The sequence below is a fragment of the Cheilinus undulatus genome, linkage group 12 (genome assembly GCF_018320785.1).
Source record: "Cheilinus undulatus linkage group 12, ASM1832078v1, whole genome shotgun sequence".
Classification (NCBI taxonomy): Eukaryota; Metazoa; Chordata; class Actinopteri; order Labriformes; family Labridae; genus Cheilinus; species Cheilinus undulatus.
This window is the reverse complement of record NC_054876.1, coordinates 12410715-12430591: the sequence shown is the minus strand read 5'-3', so window position 1 is coordinate 12430591 and position 19877 is coordinate 12410715. Positions and strand designations below refer to the sequence as shown.

Below are 19877 nucleotides of genomic sequence, written 5' to 3'. Positions count from 1 at the left end.
CTAAAGTCCCAGACTGGAACTCAAACTCAGTGGATAACTTCATTCATGGTGCAAATGTGTCAAACAACAAAAACCACAACAATCCACCAGAAACACTCCAGGTTTGCTGTGTACAGCAGCTGTTCTGTATGTGATGTGGAATCATTCTCTCGTTTTTACTACTGTGTAGCCAACAGAGGTGGAACATGTACAAGAGTATTTTACTCAAGTAAAAGTACAGTTTCTGGTTGAATCTTACTAAGGCAAAAATAGAATTACTGATTTCAAAATGTATTTAAAAAAGAACAAGCTCACAAAAAAAGAACTCAGTTACAGTAATTTGAGTAAATGTTATTAGTTACTTTCCACCCCTGTGTTCATGTATCAGTTGTGATATCAGCACCAGCTAAAATTAGTTTGGAAATATCAGCAAATTAGATATATTCAAGTAAAAGAAATCTAGTATTGTGTATTCCTAATGTGTACAACATGAAAGTAAGTAGTCTACATCACATAAGGGTTATTAACAACTGTTAGACTTGCGAGGGCAATTTTGATTTCAGCATTAGGCTTTACAAAACAGCTAAAGCAGGAATGTCCAAACTATGGCCTGGGGGCCAAATGTGGCCCACGGTCCAGTTTTTATAGAAATAATATGAAATATGGTCCACATTTGAACATGAAGCTTGTGCTGGACTGTGTTTCACTTCAGGGTCTTAGCACAAGGTGGCGCTACCATGCCAATTCTGTAAACAAACATCTTGACAAGAAGAATTTATTGATGTGTTTGTGATTAAATTGAAAGAACACTTTGGTAAACATATTGGCTACCAAAAGAATAATTTCTTGCCAAGCAGCAATAATATTCTAGGGGCGAAGCCAGTGCTAGGTAGGGCCAAACAGGCCCCCTGAGAGCTAATTGGCATCCCCACAAACCTGGAAATGGTTGTGTATTTTCCCGCTGATTTGCTCTGAGCACTCTATTGGCTGATCGCTCTCAAGCTGCCTTATGTAGACTGCTCCAGCCTCTCTGCAAGCTGCTCTTGCAACCTTCCTCCACCCCAGCTCCTCCTTTATTCTGCTTCTGACTTCATCAATGCCATTTAGTTGTCATTGATGCCTGCTCTGCTCTGGGGTTTCTGCTGCTTTTTCCCTGCCTTAGGCTTTCCTTATCAGCATAGGAAGAGCAGGATGCTTGATGAACATCCACACCACCAAATATAAAACAACAGCTATAGGTGCTAGACAATAACTGCTGCAAATCACATGTGTTTCCTGAATGAACCAGCCATCAAGGCATACTCAGTCAAAGCATATATTAACCTATGTTATATTGGTTTCATGTATGTCACCTCGTAGATATTAAAGTGGCCCCAGCATCTTTATACATTTATGTATGTGGCCCTCAGTGGGAAAAGTTAGGACAGATCCTTGTGTTGCAAATTTAATGTAGAATAATCCCTCCATAAAATATATATAAAATATATATTTAAAATATATATAAAATATATTTAAAGCTCCTGTGAGGAACTTTTGGTACATACTGATTTTGGCGCCCCCTCTGGACAAAGTAGTACTTTTTATTTCTTTGCTGTAAGTTAGCAAACAATCTCATCCTCATTTTTTAAAAAATCTGTTGTATAATTCCTGGCGAAGAAGGCTGTTTCAGCAATGTGCATTTTATCACGTCCTCTGGCACATACCCCCCGCTGCAGCTTCAGACAACCATAAAGACATAATGAATCCTTACACTGGTGGTCTCACTTGCTTCTACAGGCTGTACAGCTGTATTAATGATCATTTTGGACAGCTCTATAAAACAGCAAAAACTTCTCACAGGAGCTTTAATTTATAAGTTACCTGACCTCAGCTGGTCAGTTTTGTAATGTAAGCTACAGTGCCTCAAATAGAGAATAAGTAACACGTCAAACTCACTGGAGATGGAATATTCAGCTGTAATTTTGTATGTTTAAGTGCAGTTTGAAGACTGAAGTAAGGCTTTTATCACAGATGAGGGTTTGACACGAGACGTAATCCGTGTTTAATCGGATTAGCATGCTTGTCAAAGAAATACTCAACCAAAAACTATGCAACATGTGAGTCCTCTGAAATAGAGGTAAACACAGTGAAAGAAAAAACAGAGAAGGGGGAATTTACAGAGGGTCTTATGAAATCAAGGAGGACACACTGTGATGTCAGTGAAAAGCTTTATTAGAAATTCAAGGGCACTCTTGATGCATTATTACCACAGCAATCAAATATTCAAATTAAACACTTAATCTGAATTCACCTGAGAGTAGCCTGTTTTTGCCAGCTGTTTGTTTAATCCTGTGCATTAAATGGAGAATAAAATCAGGTCAGAGACTTTTGACTGCACACATAAAAACACCTGGGATTTGGCACAGTGTGAGTGCAGTCTTGTACCATTTGCTGCTGTATGAGCAGAGGTTAGAGGTGACATTACACGCTTTGCACAAGGGCACCTTGCAGCATGTTTTTGAAGATGAAGGTGAAAGGTCTCATTTTTCTCCTCCTCGTGCACTGATTTTTTTTCCCCACTGCTCCTCTCACAGATTAGACCCCCCCAGCCCAAGGTCACGGAGTGAAAACTATGTGCGCCTATTTCCTCCTGCTGCAATGACTCAGATGAGATTGCTATATCACTGTCAGCCGCCGCTCACAGGCTTGGCATCTCTGTCGGTCCTGGTTGGACCTTGGGCACCTGCGTCAGTGCTCAAACCGCGGCTCGCGCTGAATAAGTGGGCCCACTCAGTGCTGTGTGTCCGCCCGGGAGGTTGTTGTGCAATAACGCACGAGAAAGAGAAGAGAGAAAGAAAAAAAAAAAAAAAAAAAAAAAAAAAAAAGCAGGAGTCCCTTCCAGCTGTCGGGAGCATCAGTGACAAGCTGCTCGGTTAACAGCGCAAACGTCCAGCGCGTGTCCATGTGCGCATTGATCCGCGTGACAGATCACCGCCTGTAAAGCAGCCCTCGGGTTCAGGGTTTGCCCCTCCTGGTCGGCACCAATCTGAGATGGGTAAGAGGTGGGGGCGGGAAGGTTAGTTTGAAGAGGGCAGAGCTGTGCGCGAGGACGCCGATTATTTCCCCCTATTATTTCACTGCTGGAGAGAAGAAGAAGAAAAAACCCAAACCCAGTGGACAGTAACAGCTGAGGGAGAAAGCACACGGACCAAACGTCAGAACCTCATTAACTCCAAAGAAAGCCAGCCGGGAGACAGAAGAAAGAGCAGGAACACAGCCGTCACTACTGCTGCTGCTGGTGAGACTATTCTTTTTTAAATGTTGCTCATTACCTATGGTGTCTTTTTCATGTGACGTGTTTTGAGGGGTTTCGCACATGTGGCTGCCAGGATAACAGCAGGAGACGGTTGGAAATGTGTTGTGTGGCAATGTTTCATTCACATGCAACAACTACCGCAGTATAATTGACGGTTTAACAGGTCTCCCTCGCATGTGGGGATGGTGCTGTTGTGAGGATGCGGCGCTTCATGCCACAGCTGCCCGCTATCTGAGAGCCCACGTCGGCGTCTTCAAAGTGTAGTTTTGGCGGTCAAAACAACAGATGTGGCTTTTGTTTGTTTAATTTCTTGTGTATGTTGGAACAAAGCTCAGGTAATGGCGGTGTTAAAAGCTTTTTTATCCAGCTTGACTTCTCAGGACAGTGAAATAGCCTACAATGCGACACTACGGCGGGAGCGATAATTGTGACTTTCCGTTAATGGGCAGTTTAAAGGAAGGCGCGCGTGACGTTTTTACTTGGAATAAATCCGCACCTGCACTGGAACTCTGGGCTCGCGCTCTGACCCTGCGTGCTGGTGAAAACCCTGTCAGGAAACAAGCTACCGCAACCTGTGACAAGACTGTTGAGCACGGGCTAACTTAACCTTGAATAAAAGCCCCGGTACAGCGCAGACAGTGTCAGCTAACAGCCCCCCCTCAATGACAACAACAGTGCCTGTAAAATAAATGTTAACGGTGCTGTGTTTGTCACGCATGCCCCCTAATCAATACTATGAAGCGCTAAGACGACTGAGAAAAACAGTCTTAGTTTTGCCTTCTTTTTCACTCACAAGCCTCCTCTCTCTTGAATATTTAAACTAATCTAAACTGTGCTTTGCTGTAGCATTTAGCAAGCAGAAACAAGCCTTCCTCATTAAAAGCACAATCCTCTATCTCCTTCCCTTTTCTCTCTCCCCCCTCTGTGTCCTCTCACCCCTCCTCTGTCTGTGAGCACGCATGGCATGTTGTGTGTCAATAACCACATATGCTGCTGAGCAATGTTCAACTGCAGTGATGTCTCACACCATCAGATCTAACAGCCTAAATAATTCAAGTACTCAAGAAAAAACATATCACCGTCTTCCAAGAGTATACTGGTAACTTCCGGTCTTTGAAAAGAAAGAAAAAAAAACATGTTAATATGGGTCAACAAAGAACACACAGAAGCTCAGGAAGACAGTGGTTTGTTGTTTTGTTGTTTTTTTTCTGCTCTGTGAGATGAGGCAGTCACGGAAATAGAAAATGAAAGGGTTCTACCCAGTATTGTTCAGGTCCCCTACTGAGCACCCACACATTGATGTTCACAATTTGCTGATTGACACTGAGCCAGACAAGATGAAACAGTGCATTGTTCTGGTCTGTTCTCAAATTAGAGGTGGGGGAAATATTAAAATAGCTATAAATCCTCATCCTGACGTGTGGGACACTTGTTATCATATGGCTGGTGCCATAAAGCAGTATTTTATTAGAAATAATAACTAATTCAGCTCACAGTGTTGATAATGACTCCTTGTGGTGAGGATAATGTGAACAGAACTAAACTGGCCAAAGAAGAAGACATGAGCAGGGGAAAAAGGGAAGACATCAGGATAATGACAGTCAAAAATAACAACAACAATAGGGCATGATAAGAGGTGAAACAGGTGCAGTTTAGCAGTGAATGAAAGACTAATCATCAAGCTTTACCTTTACCAGACAGTGTGTGCTTATTTTATTGGTTTTTACTGATTATTGCTGTTGCAGATTGTTACTGTTATCATGGGTCAGATATTTTGTATCTTATCAAATTATGTCGTATACCGTATTGTGCTGTATGTTGTGTTGTATCGTATCATATCTCATATCAAAACTTGTCATATCATTAACGTCCTGACCAATTATTGGGGCCAATATCTGGCCAACTGAGTCTGCATTTTACATTTCAGATCACTGATAAAATTAACAATTCAAAAAGTCTGCCACTTTGTCCCGACTGTGGGATGCGGCTCTCCACAGTCTCACCTGAAGCCCGCCCACATCACTGTTTGATTGGCTAGATTTCCCACGAACATCAGCCAATAAACACTGAGGTCTGAGTGCCACTGGCACAGTGCTGATACTGTGTTGCTCTGTGCTGTTGCTGGTGTTGACAGCGCTAACGCTGAACTGTTTTGGGTCTTTTTCACTTTTTTTACAATGCAATTTTACTTTTGTCCCAGAAAGAACATTTTGCTAGTCATACTAAATACATTTTGGTTATAAATGTTGGTTATCAGTCTCATCAGTAATCTGTATCGTGTCAGCCTTGGAAAATCAGTATCTGTTAATCTGTATTGTATTGTATTTTGTCATCTGAATTGTTCCATATCATATTGTTTTGGGTTGTATTTTATCAGGCTCATCATATCGTATGTATCATATACTTTGTAATCTGATACGCCAGATAGACTGTTATATATCAGTTGCATAGAACTTATTTCACATTCATCTGGGAAATCTCCCAATGAAAGTATTTGGGACGATTTAAAAAAAAATACTCAGAAGGTGATTGGAAGAATGTTTGGTTTTTCACATTCATTACGGACCAATCAGAGCAACAAGACAAAATGAGTGTAGCAGGCATTCACAGCTTCAGTTGTAACCTGAGCTCGACAGTATTGTTTGGATGATGGAGCTAATGGGTAAAACTTGTGGTGATTCAGTTAGGAGAAGTGCAACAACCTCTTCTCTTCTAAGAGAAGCTTTTAGTGTGGTTTTGTGCTCTTGTTTTGATAAAGAAATATGGTCCAGTTCTGATAAAACTGCTACTACACGAAAGCTATATCCAAGCTAATTGCTACACCATTGGCAGTCATTGTATTCACCAGCTTACAGCACAACTAAACCCCGCCTATGACTACCACAAACTTAAGCTGATGAAAAGAGAAAAAAAACATCTAAATCATGAAAAGCTTTGCATGCTGTTATTTGCGCTTAGCTACATCTGAGTTAATTGCTACACCAATAGTAGCCATTGCTATCGGCTTTCTTTACAACTAAATCCCACAGGTAGCTACCCCTTGTTCTCTTAAAGGGACACTGATTGGTCAGATCGGTTCTCAGACCAGCTCAGTCATTTCAGGTTGGAGATTTAGAAGACGGATTTGCCTGAGTACAGACATGGAATCTTGCCAATCGATCTGCCATGCAAGGTTGACTGTTTTGGGCCTTACTGTATAAAAACACATTATATTGAATCTTACTGTGTTGCAATGCATCTCATCACATGTTATCCTATTGCATTGTTTTGTATAGTGCTGCATCTTGTGTTTTGTGTTGTGCCATGTCCTGAGCTACCTCCCCAATACTATTGATTTACAATTTGGATGGTATTTTGGGTATTAACTGTTGATTTCGATATATATATTTTAAAGATCCATTTACAGTTTTGCATTGCAGTTATATCAGGCTATAACTTCTTTAGTGTGCGTTACATTTTCATGCTTCATATTTTTCCCTCACACAGAAGCATGACAAATAGAAATAATTGCAAATAACAAAATAATGTTCTCGATTTTGCAGCATCACGCTTTAGAGGTAAACAATGGTGTTCACCAGTTAAAAAAAGCAGATTAAAGCTGATGCTTCACATAAAGAAGACCAATGTATAATTAGCTTCATGTTTCAGGTTTCTATCCAGCCAGTGTCAGAGGTCGTGCTCTGCTCTTAATTACTGGACATCTTCCAGATCAAGGTTACACGCTGTCTTTCATTCTGAGGCTAATTTCCCAACTCTCTCTCCTCTCTGTCCTCCTTTCTGCTACATTTTCAGTCCTTTTTCGTCCCCTGCACATCACATATTTATGTTTTCACCACACCTCTCATTTGATGTACTGCACAGTCATCTGTAGCTCCTTGCAGCCTCCCCCCCTCCACCGTCTCTCAGCCTGCACGCTACAGGGCTCATAATGCGATGACTCCCTGGACTCATGAGTGTGACCACAAGTAAATGACTTTTTCTCAGCCAGTTTCTTCATCGGCTGAGACACACAGAGCCGCTTTTCACAGTGAGTGGCTGCGTGGTGGAGAGGAAGCAAACTCAGATTTATTGTCCAGCGGGGAACGTGTCAGGCAGAGCAGATTTTGTTGACAGAGAAGGTGTTATCGTTTTTTTCTAAGAGCTACAGATGGATATGTTGTGCTTGTGTGACTTCGTCAACCTGCTCCGTCTGAAGAAGCGCGATTAGAGGATGTGTTTGTAATTGCTATTCTTCGGGTTCTGCGTGCAGATGCAGTCAAATAAAACGTGTAGCAGAGATGGAGGTAGATAGTTGCAGGGATTAGAATTTCCATATTGTTCCTGGAGGCACAGTAAGGAGTGATGCAGTAAAATGCAAAGTATCTCCAGTGATTACAAAATAAATGAGGGTAATGTCTCCCAAAGTGTTAAGGGAGAGCACTGATTTAGTTTTTCTAGCATTATGCAAATATTCAGGCCATAAATTAGTGTTAATGTTCACAACATGTTTTGGAAAAGGCTCACTATGCTACATAATAAGTTTACCCTCCACTCAGCTACAGCAAATAAACAAGGGCTGTGCAATAAACAAGCTCAACAGAGAATTCTTAACATTTTTGCATAAATTAAGATAATATACTTAATGATACATTTTCACTGGATTTTAATGGACAAAACAGCTTAAAACACTGCTAAACATGCAGAAAACAACCAATTGCAGGTTATTTTTTTACTTGCTTTCCCTGCAAAGGTTTCTTTGAGCTGCTGGTAGAGGGATCGGGAACGTGCGTTTAAAGAGAAAAAATGTGGTAGCGGGAAAAATAAAGCAACTTTAGAATTTGATTCTGATGAGCTATTTGTTGATGAAGAAACTTTTATAAGAAATCAGCTCAACCAGCAGCACTTTTTCCAAATATCAGTTTTCCCAAAGAGACTCTGAGATTAAACTGTTGAAAGTGTTTTACTCAAGACCAAACTATCCAAAACCAAAACTTGCCTGAATGTACTGAGACCAAGGAAAGACCAAGACTTTCAGGGGTGGAAACCGAGACAAGCCGAGACTTGAGACAAGATCGACCATAACCTCCAAATTCCACATACAGCAAACGCGCCACAAACTGCCGGTTCATATGACCCAGGTTCATTACACGACGAATCATACTGCGGAGCAAATCACTCCCTCTCTAGCCTATCAGAGCATTTCCACAGCCGGCGCTCCAGACCGGCAGTGGCGCATGCCTGGACGGACACTTCGCTATGCTTTGTTCTAGATATGCTGCAGGTCTGTTTTCATCGCCGGCCGCTGCCAAACCACATCAATACCTGTCGATCAGAAAGCTCCAGAAGAGGGAGTCACAGGCGTAGAATATCCGGTTCTTTCAAAATGCAACACAATGCACGGACTCCCGATCGTAAATCATCACTATATCAACATTACGTCTCATCCTGCAGCGAGAGCAAAGGGTCATCGAGAGGTCAGTGGGTCACAGAGCTACAACAGAGCCATTGATGAGGAAAAGTTAACTTTTAGGGATATTTAGTCAAAAAAATTTACATAAAACCACAGATACTATAATCAAACTTTAACCTTTGAACTTCCTAATGTACTCACCCAATGGTGGATGCAGTAATATTATGGACTTATACCAGACAGGATGATAAATTAAGCCCCAAAGGTAAACTAGTCTGCTGTTGACATACTATTCCTACGTAAACTTGCAGTTCTCCTGTGAGCTCTTCCTGCTGATCAGGGCTGCGCTCTGCGGTGCAGCGCTCTAGACTTGCTTCCAGTGGGTGAGGTCGCTCACCTTCAGTCGGACCAAACCCGCGGCGCCTTGGTGCGCGGCGCAGTCGTCCTATGTGGAAATTACGGGTAAGAATCATTTAAGAGTTAAGAGGGTTTGACAGTACAGATGGTGAGATGGTGAATTGAAGCCAGATTATATCGACGACTCTGAAACATTTATTTTCACTAAATCCTAAACTTCATTCCACAATCCATATCGACATACCCGGGAGCTATTTCTACTTAAAAAAAAAAAAAGGATGATAACACTTTATTTGAAAGAGTATGCATAAGACATGACACTTTTGACATTGTTTGATCTCGTAAGCTGTTTTGCACTAGCATAAAGAATTGCAACAATGGGGGGAGTGGGGTAAGAGTCACCTTTTACTTACACCTTGTTTCCACATACGTACGGTTGGTCGCAGCTGACCAAGCTGCCAAATAGCTACAGAGACTCATATTTATCAGCTTGATATGATATGCAGTCATATTAACCACTGTGACATGAAATATATCAGGATTTATGAGTTGATATGATGTGCTTTATAATCTTTTGGTAGTGTGAGATATGTACAGACATTAAGGGAAAAGTTAGGAAGGGATGATTAGATTATTTAACATATAAACAAACATTTGAATGGCTAAAGCTAGCACTTAGCTCATTTGACCGTTCATATGTCTTGATTTGAAATTTAAGCTGCTGCCCTGGTTTACCAAGTTCTTCAATTATTTCTTCATGTGAAATATTAGTCCCGTTTTATCTCAGTAGTTTCAGTAAACACACATTAAAAGCTGCTTGGTGGCCAACACCTGGAAAATATTATCCTCTCCCTAATCGCTACAGGTAGTTCAGCTTTTAATCCAGCCGTATAAAAAGTGCAGTTCCTTGCAGTGAACACTGGGTGGCATGTCCGTATATTTATGGATCTATGGATATCCGTCGTACACGTACATGGAAACGGGCTCTCCAGGTAAGGGAAAAAGCTGCAACGCAACCACTTACCCTGAAAGCTTCCACTCTTGATTCAGGATGTCCGGTGGTGAAGTGGTGTTTGTAGAGGTGGGTGTGCTCTTATTTCATTGCATTTAATGTGACATAACTGACCAAATGGCACCTAATGACAGAATTCATACAGGTGTCATGCCATGATTATGACAGTGTCATGTCAGTCTCATGCATACTCCAATGCATAAACAACCTGCCATACAAGAATATAGGGAGTTCCAGAAGGCTCTGTGCTTGGAACGATTCTTTTCACCCTTTCACCTTCTGTATGCTTCCTCTGTGTAGCTCTTCAGATGATGTTGTACATGGATTGGTGCTATACAAAAAAACCCAACAAAAATTGATTTCTTTTTCAAAGCCTCACCCGCAGCACAGATGAGTGAAATATAACTTGATTGTTTGATGTTGAAATCCAACAACAAAAAGTGTGAAAAATCATTCTGTAGCCTCATCCAGTTGTTGTAACTGATCACCAAACACTTTTGAACTTCCAGCTCATCTTTATGCATTTTCATTCATATTGACTTTTGCGTGTATGATTGAATGGAGGCTTGTAGAGGATGGAGTAGGGAGCTTATTCATGTGTGCACATTTCCAAGAAGAGAACATTTAATAAAGACGTGCAGGCTCACAGTGGTACAAATCTCAATTATTTTTAGCAGGTTTTTGGCTCACATACACATTTAGTATGGGTGCTATGTATAGTTCTATAAATGAGAGCCCTGGTCTTTATAAAAAAACAGTCATGACTTTGCAGATAATATGGCTCCAGGCTAACCGCAAAAACTGAAGTGTTGTATTTTTAGGGAAAATATTTCAGAGTTGATTTTGATAAACTATCTTTAGATTTGCTTAGATGATGCCTTTGAATCATGATGATTTCTTTGCTCATGTTTCTGGTGGATTATTGTTATTGTGATGCTAAACACTTCTGCACCATGAGTGAAGTTATCCACTACATTGGTTTCTTCCTGGTTGTGTCAGTGGGTGGTCTATTTTTGAGGACGGAGTGCCGACGTACACCAAAGCACTTATTCTAGCTCTGTGTCTGTCTCTTTGCTCCATCTTTGTCATAAGACATATGACTTTGCCACAGGTATTAAACGTGTATTTGCAATGTTTATTATACGTAAAGTGTATTAAAATGTGTTAACAATTTAAGTTATAAATATCTCAAATTTACACCCAAAGTGAAAGAAAATGACACAATATTGTGTCAAAAGAACCCTTTCATGTGTAAAAATCAGAGCTGTTAAAAGATAAAAATGGTTAATCGTGATTGATCACATAATTTCTGCAGTCAATCTCAATTATTTTGTTTTTGTGTCATTTTTTTCTTCTTTCTTACATTTAGGGTAATTGACTTCCTGTTTACCTACTTTCAGAGGTAGATTGAAGATTTAAACATAGATTAAACCACAGAAAAACAAACATGCTATGGATTAAAAATGAAAGAAGTGCATGCGTGGGTTCTCTCCGAGTACTCTGGCTTCCTCCCACCACCAAAAACATACTTGTTAGGTTAATTGGTGACTCTAAATTGGCTGTAGGTGTGAATGTGAGGCTGCCTGGTTGTCTGTCTCAACATTTCAGCCCTATGATTGACTGGCGATCAGTCCAGGGTGTACACCGCCTCTCGCCCAATGACAGCTGAGATAGGCTCCAGCCCCCCTCGACCCCAACGGGATAAGAAAAAAATGGTTGGATGGATCATCATGTCCACCATGTCCAAATGAGACATTAATGAGCAGTGGTGGACTTACATCACTGATGAGGCTGCCATAACCAAATTGTGTTGAAAGGGACAATAAAGCATGTGATTAATCACTATTAAAACATGTTAGTGCACTTATTTTCAGCTGTATAATCACGATTAACTTGATTAATTTTGACAGCCATGGTAAATTATAACACTGTGAGTGTTAGAAATTAACTCTTTGAGACAGATAAAGTGTTTATTTAATTCAGAACATGTGAGAATTACATAAACTCAGAAACTGTTAAATTTAACTCTATGGGAGTTAAATTGACACTGATGATTTGCAGTGTAAATTCTTGTTAGTCTGAGGTACTAAAATCAGAGACACAAAACAACCCTTACACAACTGCACGTCCCAAGCTCGCTGGTTTGAGAGAGGTGTTAAGGAAGCCCTCTACATGAAGCTGGAAAATCCATCTGAACAGAGGTTGGCAGACTAAGACCCTTTTTATCCCCCACAGCAGCTTGGATTCCTTATATCAGTAATTAAAACAAAGCTTTCACGCTGGATCACAGGATCCAACATTATGCAGCCCTGACAAACCTTAAAGAGTCCCAGGAGGACACACCCTCAGGTAAAACTGGGTCTAAGAGTCTGCCAACAACTCTCATATGACTCAGGTGACTCATCTGTGAAAGACTCTCAGGGACCACCTGGATCATTAGTGTTTGGATGGTCAACAGAGGCCCAAGCCACTTTAGAACAAAGAAAAAGTCCTTTTGGAGGAGAGGTGAAACATCTTCAAGAACCTCAGTTAAGCACAGCTGCCCACTCAGCGAAGATTTGGATAACCTGGATGAATGAGAACCTATGTGGAAATACCAAAGGAATGCTAAAGTTAACAAACTAAGCTAGAACAGAAACATCTCAGTTCAAAGCCCCTTCACAAATGAGCACAGCATAGACTCATTTCTTGTTTGAACCATTTCTCATCAACAGATCTGTTTGCTTCACTTTAGCAGAAATCAGCTCATGGTGAAACTGTAAGTCAGGACCCACGAGGAATCGTTCCATCGACATGCCAACCTCTTAATGAGCTATTCTCTAGCCAGGACCACCCATCAACAGGATGTATTTTGACAATAAATTTCTAGTGATATTGGAATGATTATTCAAATTTAGTGATGTTTAATATCCAGCTGGCATTGATTTTGGAAAGCTTAGGGGATCTGCTGTGGCTCCCAGGCATGAAGAACCATCCTGGTCCCTATGGTTAGACAGAAATAGAGAAAAAGGGGTGGCAGGGAGGGGTGTGGAGTATGAGAGTGAAAATGCAGGAAGAGGCCAGGTTGAATTTGTTAGCAGCAGCTCAGCTCACAGCCCCTTCATAAACTCATTGACTTTTAGCATGAAAGTCTTTCACTGGTTTCAGGGCAGAGTAGTAGGTCTATGCATCTGGCTCATATTTAAACATTTTCATGGAGGAATGCTTAGGCAAACTTAGGTGATGTTAGCTTCAGCTCAGACATGCTATATGTGCATAAGAGCAAAAAATCAACAAACACCCTTAAATGTGCTTATGTAAATATATCCTGGAGATTTCTGATGAACCAGCTGGTTTCTCCCTCCTTTTAGGGAACTCCTTAAACTGGCTGTGTTATCAAAATATGAAGCGATAATGATTAATAGAGAAAAAGCTGTGGTGGCGATGTTCTCTGCCATACTGCCTAGCCTCTATAGACACAGAAACCCCCACACAGACAGAGCCCTATAGAAGCCTGTTTAGAGATGTAAACATACTCTGAGCTCAGACATAAAGCTACAGTCTGATGATGATGATAACAGCTGACAGGAGGAATCACCACAGCCCTCTAAATATATAGAAGCCCCGACCACAATCATGTCAGTCATGACCAAGAAGCTTCGAGAGGAAAATTTACAGCTTGGCTCCACAGGGGGCAAATACGATGAGAAGTGGAACAAAGCAGGACAATAAGGAGGCCGTGCTGGGTTAATACAGAGAGGGAGAAATGGAGACTTCACTCATCCAGCACCACCAACCATAATTCGTAAAACCGAGTGAGGAAATTGAATATTTTAAGGTTGTGGAGTGCTTCTGCATTACCCTGAATTTCTCAACATATTCCCTGCTTCTGGGAATTTTACTAACCTCATTCATCCTCCTGCTCCCATCATTTCCCCATTTATGAGTGAGAGAATTAATCACCGGAGCTCCGTTTCACATAGGAATAATGCTACCTCCAGACGCCCACTGATAAACGATCATTTCTGTGATTGTCACCGATCTTAATCCTGCACAAATTTTCTCTCGCGCATCTGTGATTTGTTAGGTAGAATCTCCTCAAAGCGATTACTGGGATAGCTGGCAGAGACGGAGGACTCCTAGAGAGAGCCATCTCATGTGGATGTACAGTAGAGTAAATTAGGGACTTTCACTGCTTGCCAAAACTGCATAAAATACTTTCAACAAGTACATTATGTGCAGCGCAAATCATCACATATTGTCTGTCGGAGGAATGTCGGAGCTTCTGCCAAAAATTGTACAGACACAGTGCTCAAATTGATCCTCTGAGATTACTGAGATTAGATCAGTCCTGTCATAAAATGATGTGTTTTGTAGCTGAAGAAAAACAAGAAAAAGGAAAGAATCTTTCATTTGTGAATCATTTAGCTCAATAATTTGCCTCTTAATTTATCAGGAACACTTATCGTCTAGTAATACCTGAGCTTAGAAACAATTTTCAGAGCAGATGTTGTCTTTTGTGTCTCATATCTCTACTGCAGAAACAAGTTCTGCAATTAAAAGGCAAGATCTCACAGCTCAAACAGGCTTTTATTTTAAGATAATAAGTTTGAAGCTAAAAAAAAAGCTCTGAGATTCAATTTTATAAGTTCCCGTTTGTAAGTGGAGGTTGCAGAGAATATAAAAGCCATTGTGCTCCCGCTTATTTTTACCTCCTTTTTAATAAGTCTTCAGGGTTTGCCGTGACCTTTGAGGTTGACAATCAAAATTTCTCAAATGTCAGACTCCTCCTGCTGCCTGAAGCTTCACATCAGGACAAACTACATTGGAGAAAAAAACTGCAAAACCTTTTAAAAGATTCTGAAATAATGCCCCACTTCTGCATTAATTTGGCACAGAAGGCAAATAACGCTTTAAAGAATGAACTTTTCATCAAAGTTGGCAGAGGATTAAGAGGCATTTTGGGCTTTTCAAGTCAAAGATAATGAGCGGTCAGATTCTGTTCCTGATCCAGGTTTGTTGAAAAGCAAAGCTTCAAGGTTATCTGCAGAGACAGCAGGTGCATATTTCTTGTATCAAGGTGCATGGCACATATTGCTGTCACATAGTAGCGTGCTCAGAGGGAGTGATGGCACACTTCTGCTGTGTTTGAAGCTGCAGGCTCACAGGAACAGACAATTAAAGCCTCACATGGTTGCATAACTTCCTGCAGGAGACTGAAAAAATCTCCTTTGTTAGGATATCTTTTGTCCTGTTGGTTTCTTCTGAAAAGTAACCAACACAATCAGAGAAAATATGCTCCATCAGGAAGTACTTCTACCACAGACACCCATGACACACACAGCTGTTGCCCAGGTAACCAGGTGTATCTCCTGATGATATTAGGAGGGGGGTTATTGTGCAGTCCTGAGGGTCCTTCGCTGATGTCAAGAGGAAATAGTAAATTTAATAGTCGTGCATTTTCTTTAATGAATCTGATGAAATTGTATGAATCACAAGTGCCACCATCTAATTATTCCCAACACAACAACAGCAGGGTCTCAATACCTGATCTTAACAGTGAGAGGCTTCAACCAATAATTAACTGAAACAGTGAATTTGTATTGTGGGATTCTGCTTTGGCAGCGTGCAGTGAATCTTGATTAAATTCATTTTTAAGCTTGACACTCACACGTAGTAAAAACAAACTATTGGAGTATGTGGGAGCAAGGACAGGCTCTCTCAGTGCTCCCTGCTGTAGATAGCACCTTTTATGTTTGGGTTGTTAACTGATTTGGCAAGCCTCTTATAATCCATCAGAATACGTGGAAATGTTGGTTTTTATCTAACCTGTGCTTCTTGTATAGGATGGCATTGGCCTATAGATAACTCCAAGGCCTCAATCAATCACCCCGCATTGTCAAAAGTAGTATGAGAGGCTTTTAGACCTGCAGGAAGTAAGAAATAAACATTTTAACACTCTATTATGATGGAAGAGTTTGTGTTTTAGTACATTTTCATGCAAAAATATCAAAAACTTTTAAATTTCTTCTTTGTTGTGTGTGACAGTAGTAGAAGAGTCTTTAGTTATTGGACTATAAGAAGCAACAGAAAAGTTTCTGAAAATTTCACAATCAGTATTTAGGCTTCAAAAATGTTCATATTTCAGCCCTGGTGGACAGAAAATCCAGGAAATAAGTTGCTAATTCAGTAGTTCTTTAGTTTTTTTTAAATGTTTCTAAAATGTCCCAGCATCCCAGCTTGTCACTCACACAGACTCACTGCTTCTTTGGAGTCTGACCAGATAAATGATTAAATATTAGTGTTTTATAGGTTTTATAGGTAGGAAGAGACATGACGTGACAAGATCTGAGGCCAATCCCATTTCTACCTATTAGACCTTATCTTAGCTCTTTCTCTTGGTTTTGCGTGTTCTCGTCAGGTTAAGGGGCAAAGGGCTACATCGCCCAGAGATAAGTGAAAGAAAGTTGAGGCAGCGAGTTGAAGGCACTTTTCACTTCAGTTGGACCACTTCATGGTAGCAGCTGCTCTACATCCGTAGCAAGCTAATCTCGCAAAACATTTCTTACCTTGACAAGAAATCTTGTGACATTTTAATCTTGCAAGATCTCATTACACCCCTGGTCAACTCTAAATATGACTGGCATTTATTGAACAATCTTTGCGGTAATTGTATATTAAAAAAGGAAATGCTTGCTTTAGTTTCAAGTTGGGACAAAATATCAACATTGCGTTATACCATTGTCCTAACTTGTGATAATTATCCAATCACTGATGCCAAATGTTTAGATTTAGTTTTAAAAAATGGTGCTCTAAATGAACTTCCCTGCCACTTTGACCAAATGTGTCTATTTATCACTCCTCACTAATAATAAAGTAATCCATTACACATTACTGCTTACTTACTAAAAAAGTAGTGAGTTACATTACTTAGTTCAGGGGTGTCAAACTCAATGCCTGGGGGCCAAATCTGGCCCGTAGAACGATTATATCCGGCCTGCAAGATCATATCATATTTGTATTATAACTGGCCCACCAGTATGAGGTCTGCAGATTTCCTCCAGTATAGTAATGTAAACTTCAACTTGATTATTTAAAATATTTTTGTTAAGCCATAAAAATCTGAAAAAATTAAAGAGTAAGAAAGATTCAATAAAAAGTCATGAATGAGGGGAAAGAAATTAATTTGTGTTTTATTTCATATTTTCAATTTTGCATCCAGTGATTTCAACTCAAACTTATAATTTTGACTTTTCATTTCATGCTTTGATCCTTTCAACTCATGATTTAGAATTTATGTCACATTTTTATCGTTTGGATTCCCAATTTCAAATTTTAAGTCATATTTTGACTTTTTCAACTCCTTACTTTGGCTTTTTAATCACATATTTTGACTTTTTCAAAATGTGATTTCAATTTTTCTCTCATATTTTGACATTTTAAATGACTCATTTTTACCTTTAATATCATATTTTGACCTTTTACACTCCAAAATTTGAACTCAAGTCGTATTTTTAACTTTTTCAGTCATCATTTTGGATTCTAGCTCATATTTTGACATTTTTAACTCCTAATTTTTAGCTTTTTAATCCCATATTTTGATCTATCAGACTCACAATTCAAAATTTTAATTCATATTTTAAATCTGAAACTCATGATTTCAAAATTGATCTCATATTTAACCTTTCAAACTTATGATTTCAACTTTTTCCTCATATATTTGCTCTTTAAAAACATTTTTTTCTGATCTTTTGAACTAAGTAATTGGAATTTTTATCTCAGATTTCAGCCTTTAAATGTATCATTTTAACTTTTTTGAATGTCCAAATGATTTATCATAAGTGCTGTTTTTTTTATATATTTTATTACTGGTGAAAATGAGCTTGACAGTTATGGTTAAATGTAGACCCTGTTAGGCCCTCAGGTTGGACCTGAATCCTGAATCCGGCCCCTGCTGTGATTGAGTTTGACACCCCTGACTAGTAGTCACCTGAGATCTTCTAACTTAACTGCCAATTAAAGATAAAATGCTAAGCCTTACATATTCCCACATTAGTATAATATAATGTAATAGACCTATTTCATGCAGTAAAAGGCGTAAGGATACGAGAGTGACGTGAACACAAGAAGTGATTTTACAAAACAAGGCAGTATCATACTGTATGATATTGTATTGTATCATGTGGTGTAATATTCACCTTATTGCATCACATCATATCATACTGTATCATATTTTATTGTATGGTCATGTCAGAGTAGTTTAAACGGTGAGTAAATGGAGTAGCTCGCATTAGTGTGATGTTTTATAGCTTGAGCTTTCATCACATTGTCACACAGCAGTTTGACGAGCTGGATGTACGCCGTTTCATGACATGCCCTCTGTAAAATGAAATGTTTTTAATGTATCTCAAAGTACAAAAAAGCAAAGAATCAGCAGCTCAATACTGACACCGTAGTATTATGTTTTTTCCCTTAATTACAGGCTGCCAAAGGAATGTGGGCATTTTAATGTTGCGTTTGGCCTCTTTCATGCTGCCTCAGCCTACTCTTTATTGCAGCAGGTACAGCACAGAGACGTTTCCTTCGCAGGGATTAATTTACATCACTGTTGCGTCTCCATGCTCAAACACGGTGTAGGTGTGATGATAGCTGTTGGAATCTATCTTTTAAATGCACAGGGGGATTTTACACTTGAAATAAGAGCATAAATTGCCCCTGTCAACAACAATAAGTATCAAATTTTCTGCATTTGCCACGGGGAATCTGTTAGTCAAGGTTATAATGACTGACTAATGTAAATGCCTCAATAAACAGAGAGAGTCCTGGGGATAACGAATGCAAAGTAGTGAGATCAGTGAAGGCAGGGGGACGCAAGGAGGATAAACATCGGAGGTGATAAAAACGACTTTAATTGCAGTGCCACTTTGTTGGAAACTTGAAGACGGCCCGACAGCAGCAGCATGTTCACCTTTAGTCTCTAACCTTGGCACGGATCTGTCAGGAGGCTCCTGTCTGAGGATTTCAGACTGGAAATAAACAATCTCAAGTTCCCAGGCAAGTTCGGATCAGGTCGTACAAGGACAAAAAAAGATTAGCAGTTATAAAAATCAATAAGAGACGGGCACCCAGATGCTTTAATGGAGCAGACAGGATTTTGTGTCTTAGCTCAGTTGACATGGTTAGAGGGTAAAGCAGGCATTTCAGCATTAAAATAGTCATTTTAAGTTCTATTAAGACATCATTTAATGCATTTTTTATTCTCAACTATGAAGTATTCACAGCCAACAAGCAGTAAAGCATCAATTTATTATGTTTGGTAGGCTATAAAGGGGGTTTTAGAGACAATATGGCATCATACAAACTGTATAGCAGCAGGCTGCCAGAACGGCTTTTATGAACATTGTTCTGCTTCTTGCCTGTAAACGAACTCTCCTTTACAGACATGAACTGCGGCTCTGAAATCACCTGTAGAAGACCTTTACAGCAGCTGAGGGGCATACCTATGAATACTGATTCAGTCCTCAGGTAATCCTAAAACTGGGGCCGTGCAAAGCCTCCCTCATCTCCTCAAATGAAAATAAATGTCGTCTGCCAACAAATGTCACCGCTGTCAGCACACAGTCGGTTTGTCATTTTATCAGAACAGCGTGTGTGGAGGAGAAAGATGGAAGATGGTTTTTATGTTATATAATACGTGTTACTTTATCTTTAGGTAGAAGGAATATTATGCAAATGTTGAAAGGAAAGTTTGCTGCAGACACCAAACAAAAGGTCTAAAGGGTGATAAAAAGGAAGCAGAAAGACTGCCAGTGCTCTGTCTGTGAGCTGGACACTCAGTCCTTGGTTTTGCCTTGATGCATATCCAT

At 39.9% G+C, this 19877-nt stretch overlaps 1 protein-coding gene across 3 annotated transcripts in view; it reads left to right on the top strand.

The window, feature by feature from the left end:
• Window positions 1-2902: 2902 nt before the first annotated feature.
• gabra3 (gamma-aminobutyric acid type A receptor subunit alpha3) overlaps window positions 2903-19877 on the top strand; it is a 232004-nt gene continuing 215029 nt past the window's right edge. For all 3 annotated transcript variants that reach the window (XM_041801837.1, XM_041801835.1, XM_041801836.1), the window contains exon 1: window positions 2903-3256. The gene's annotated coding sequence lies outside the window, so the exon portion shown is untranslated. The remainder of the gene's footprint in view (window positions 3257-19877) is intronic.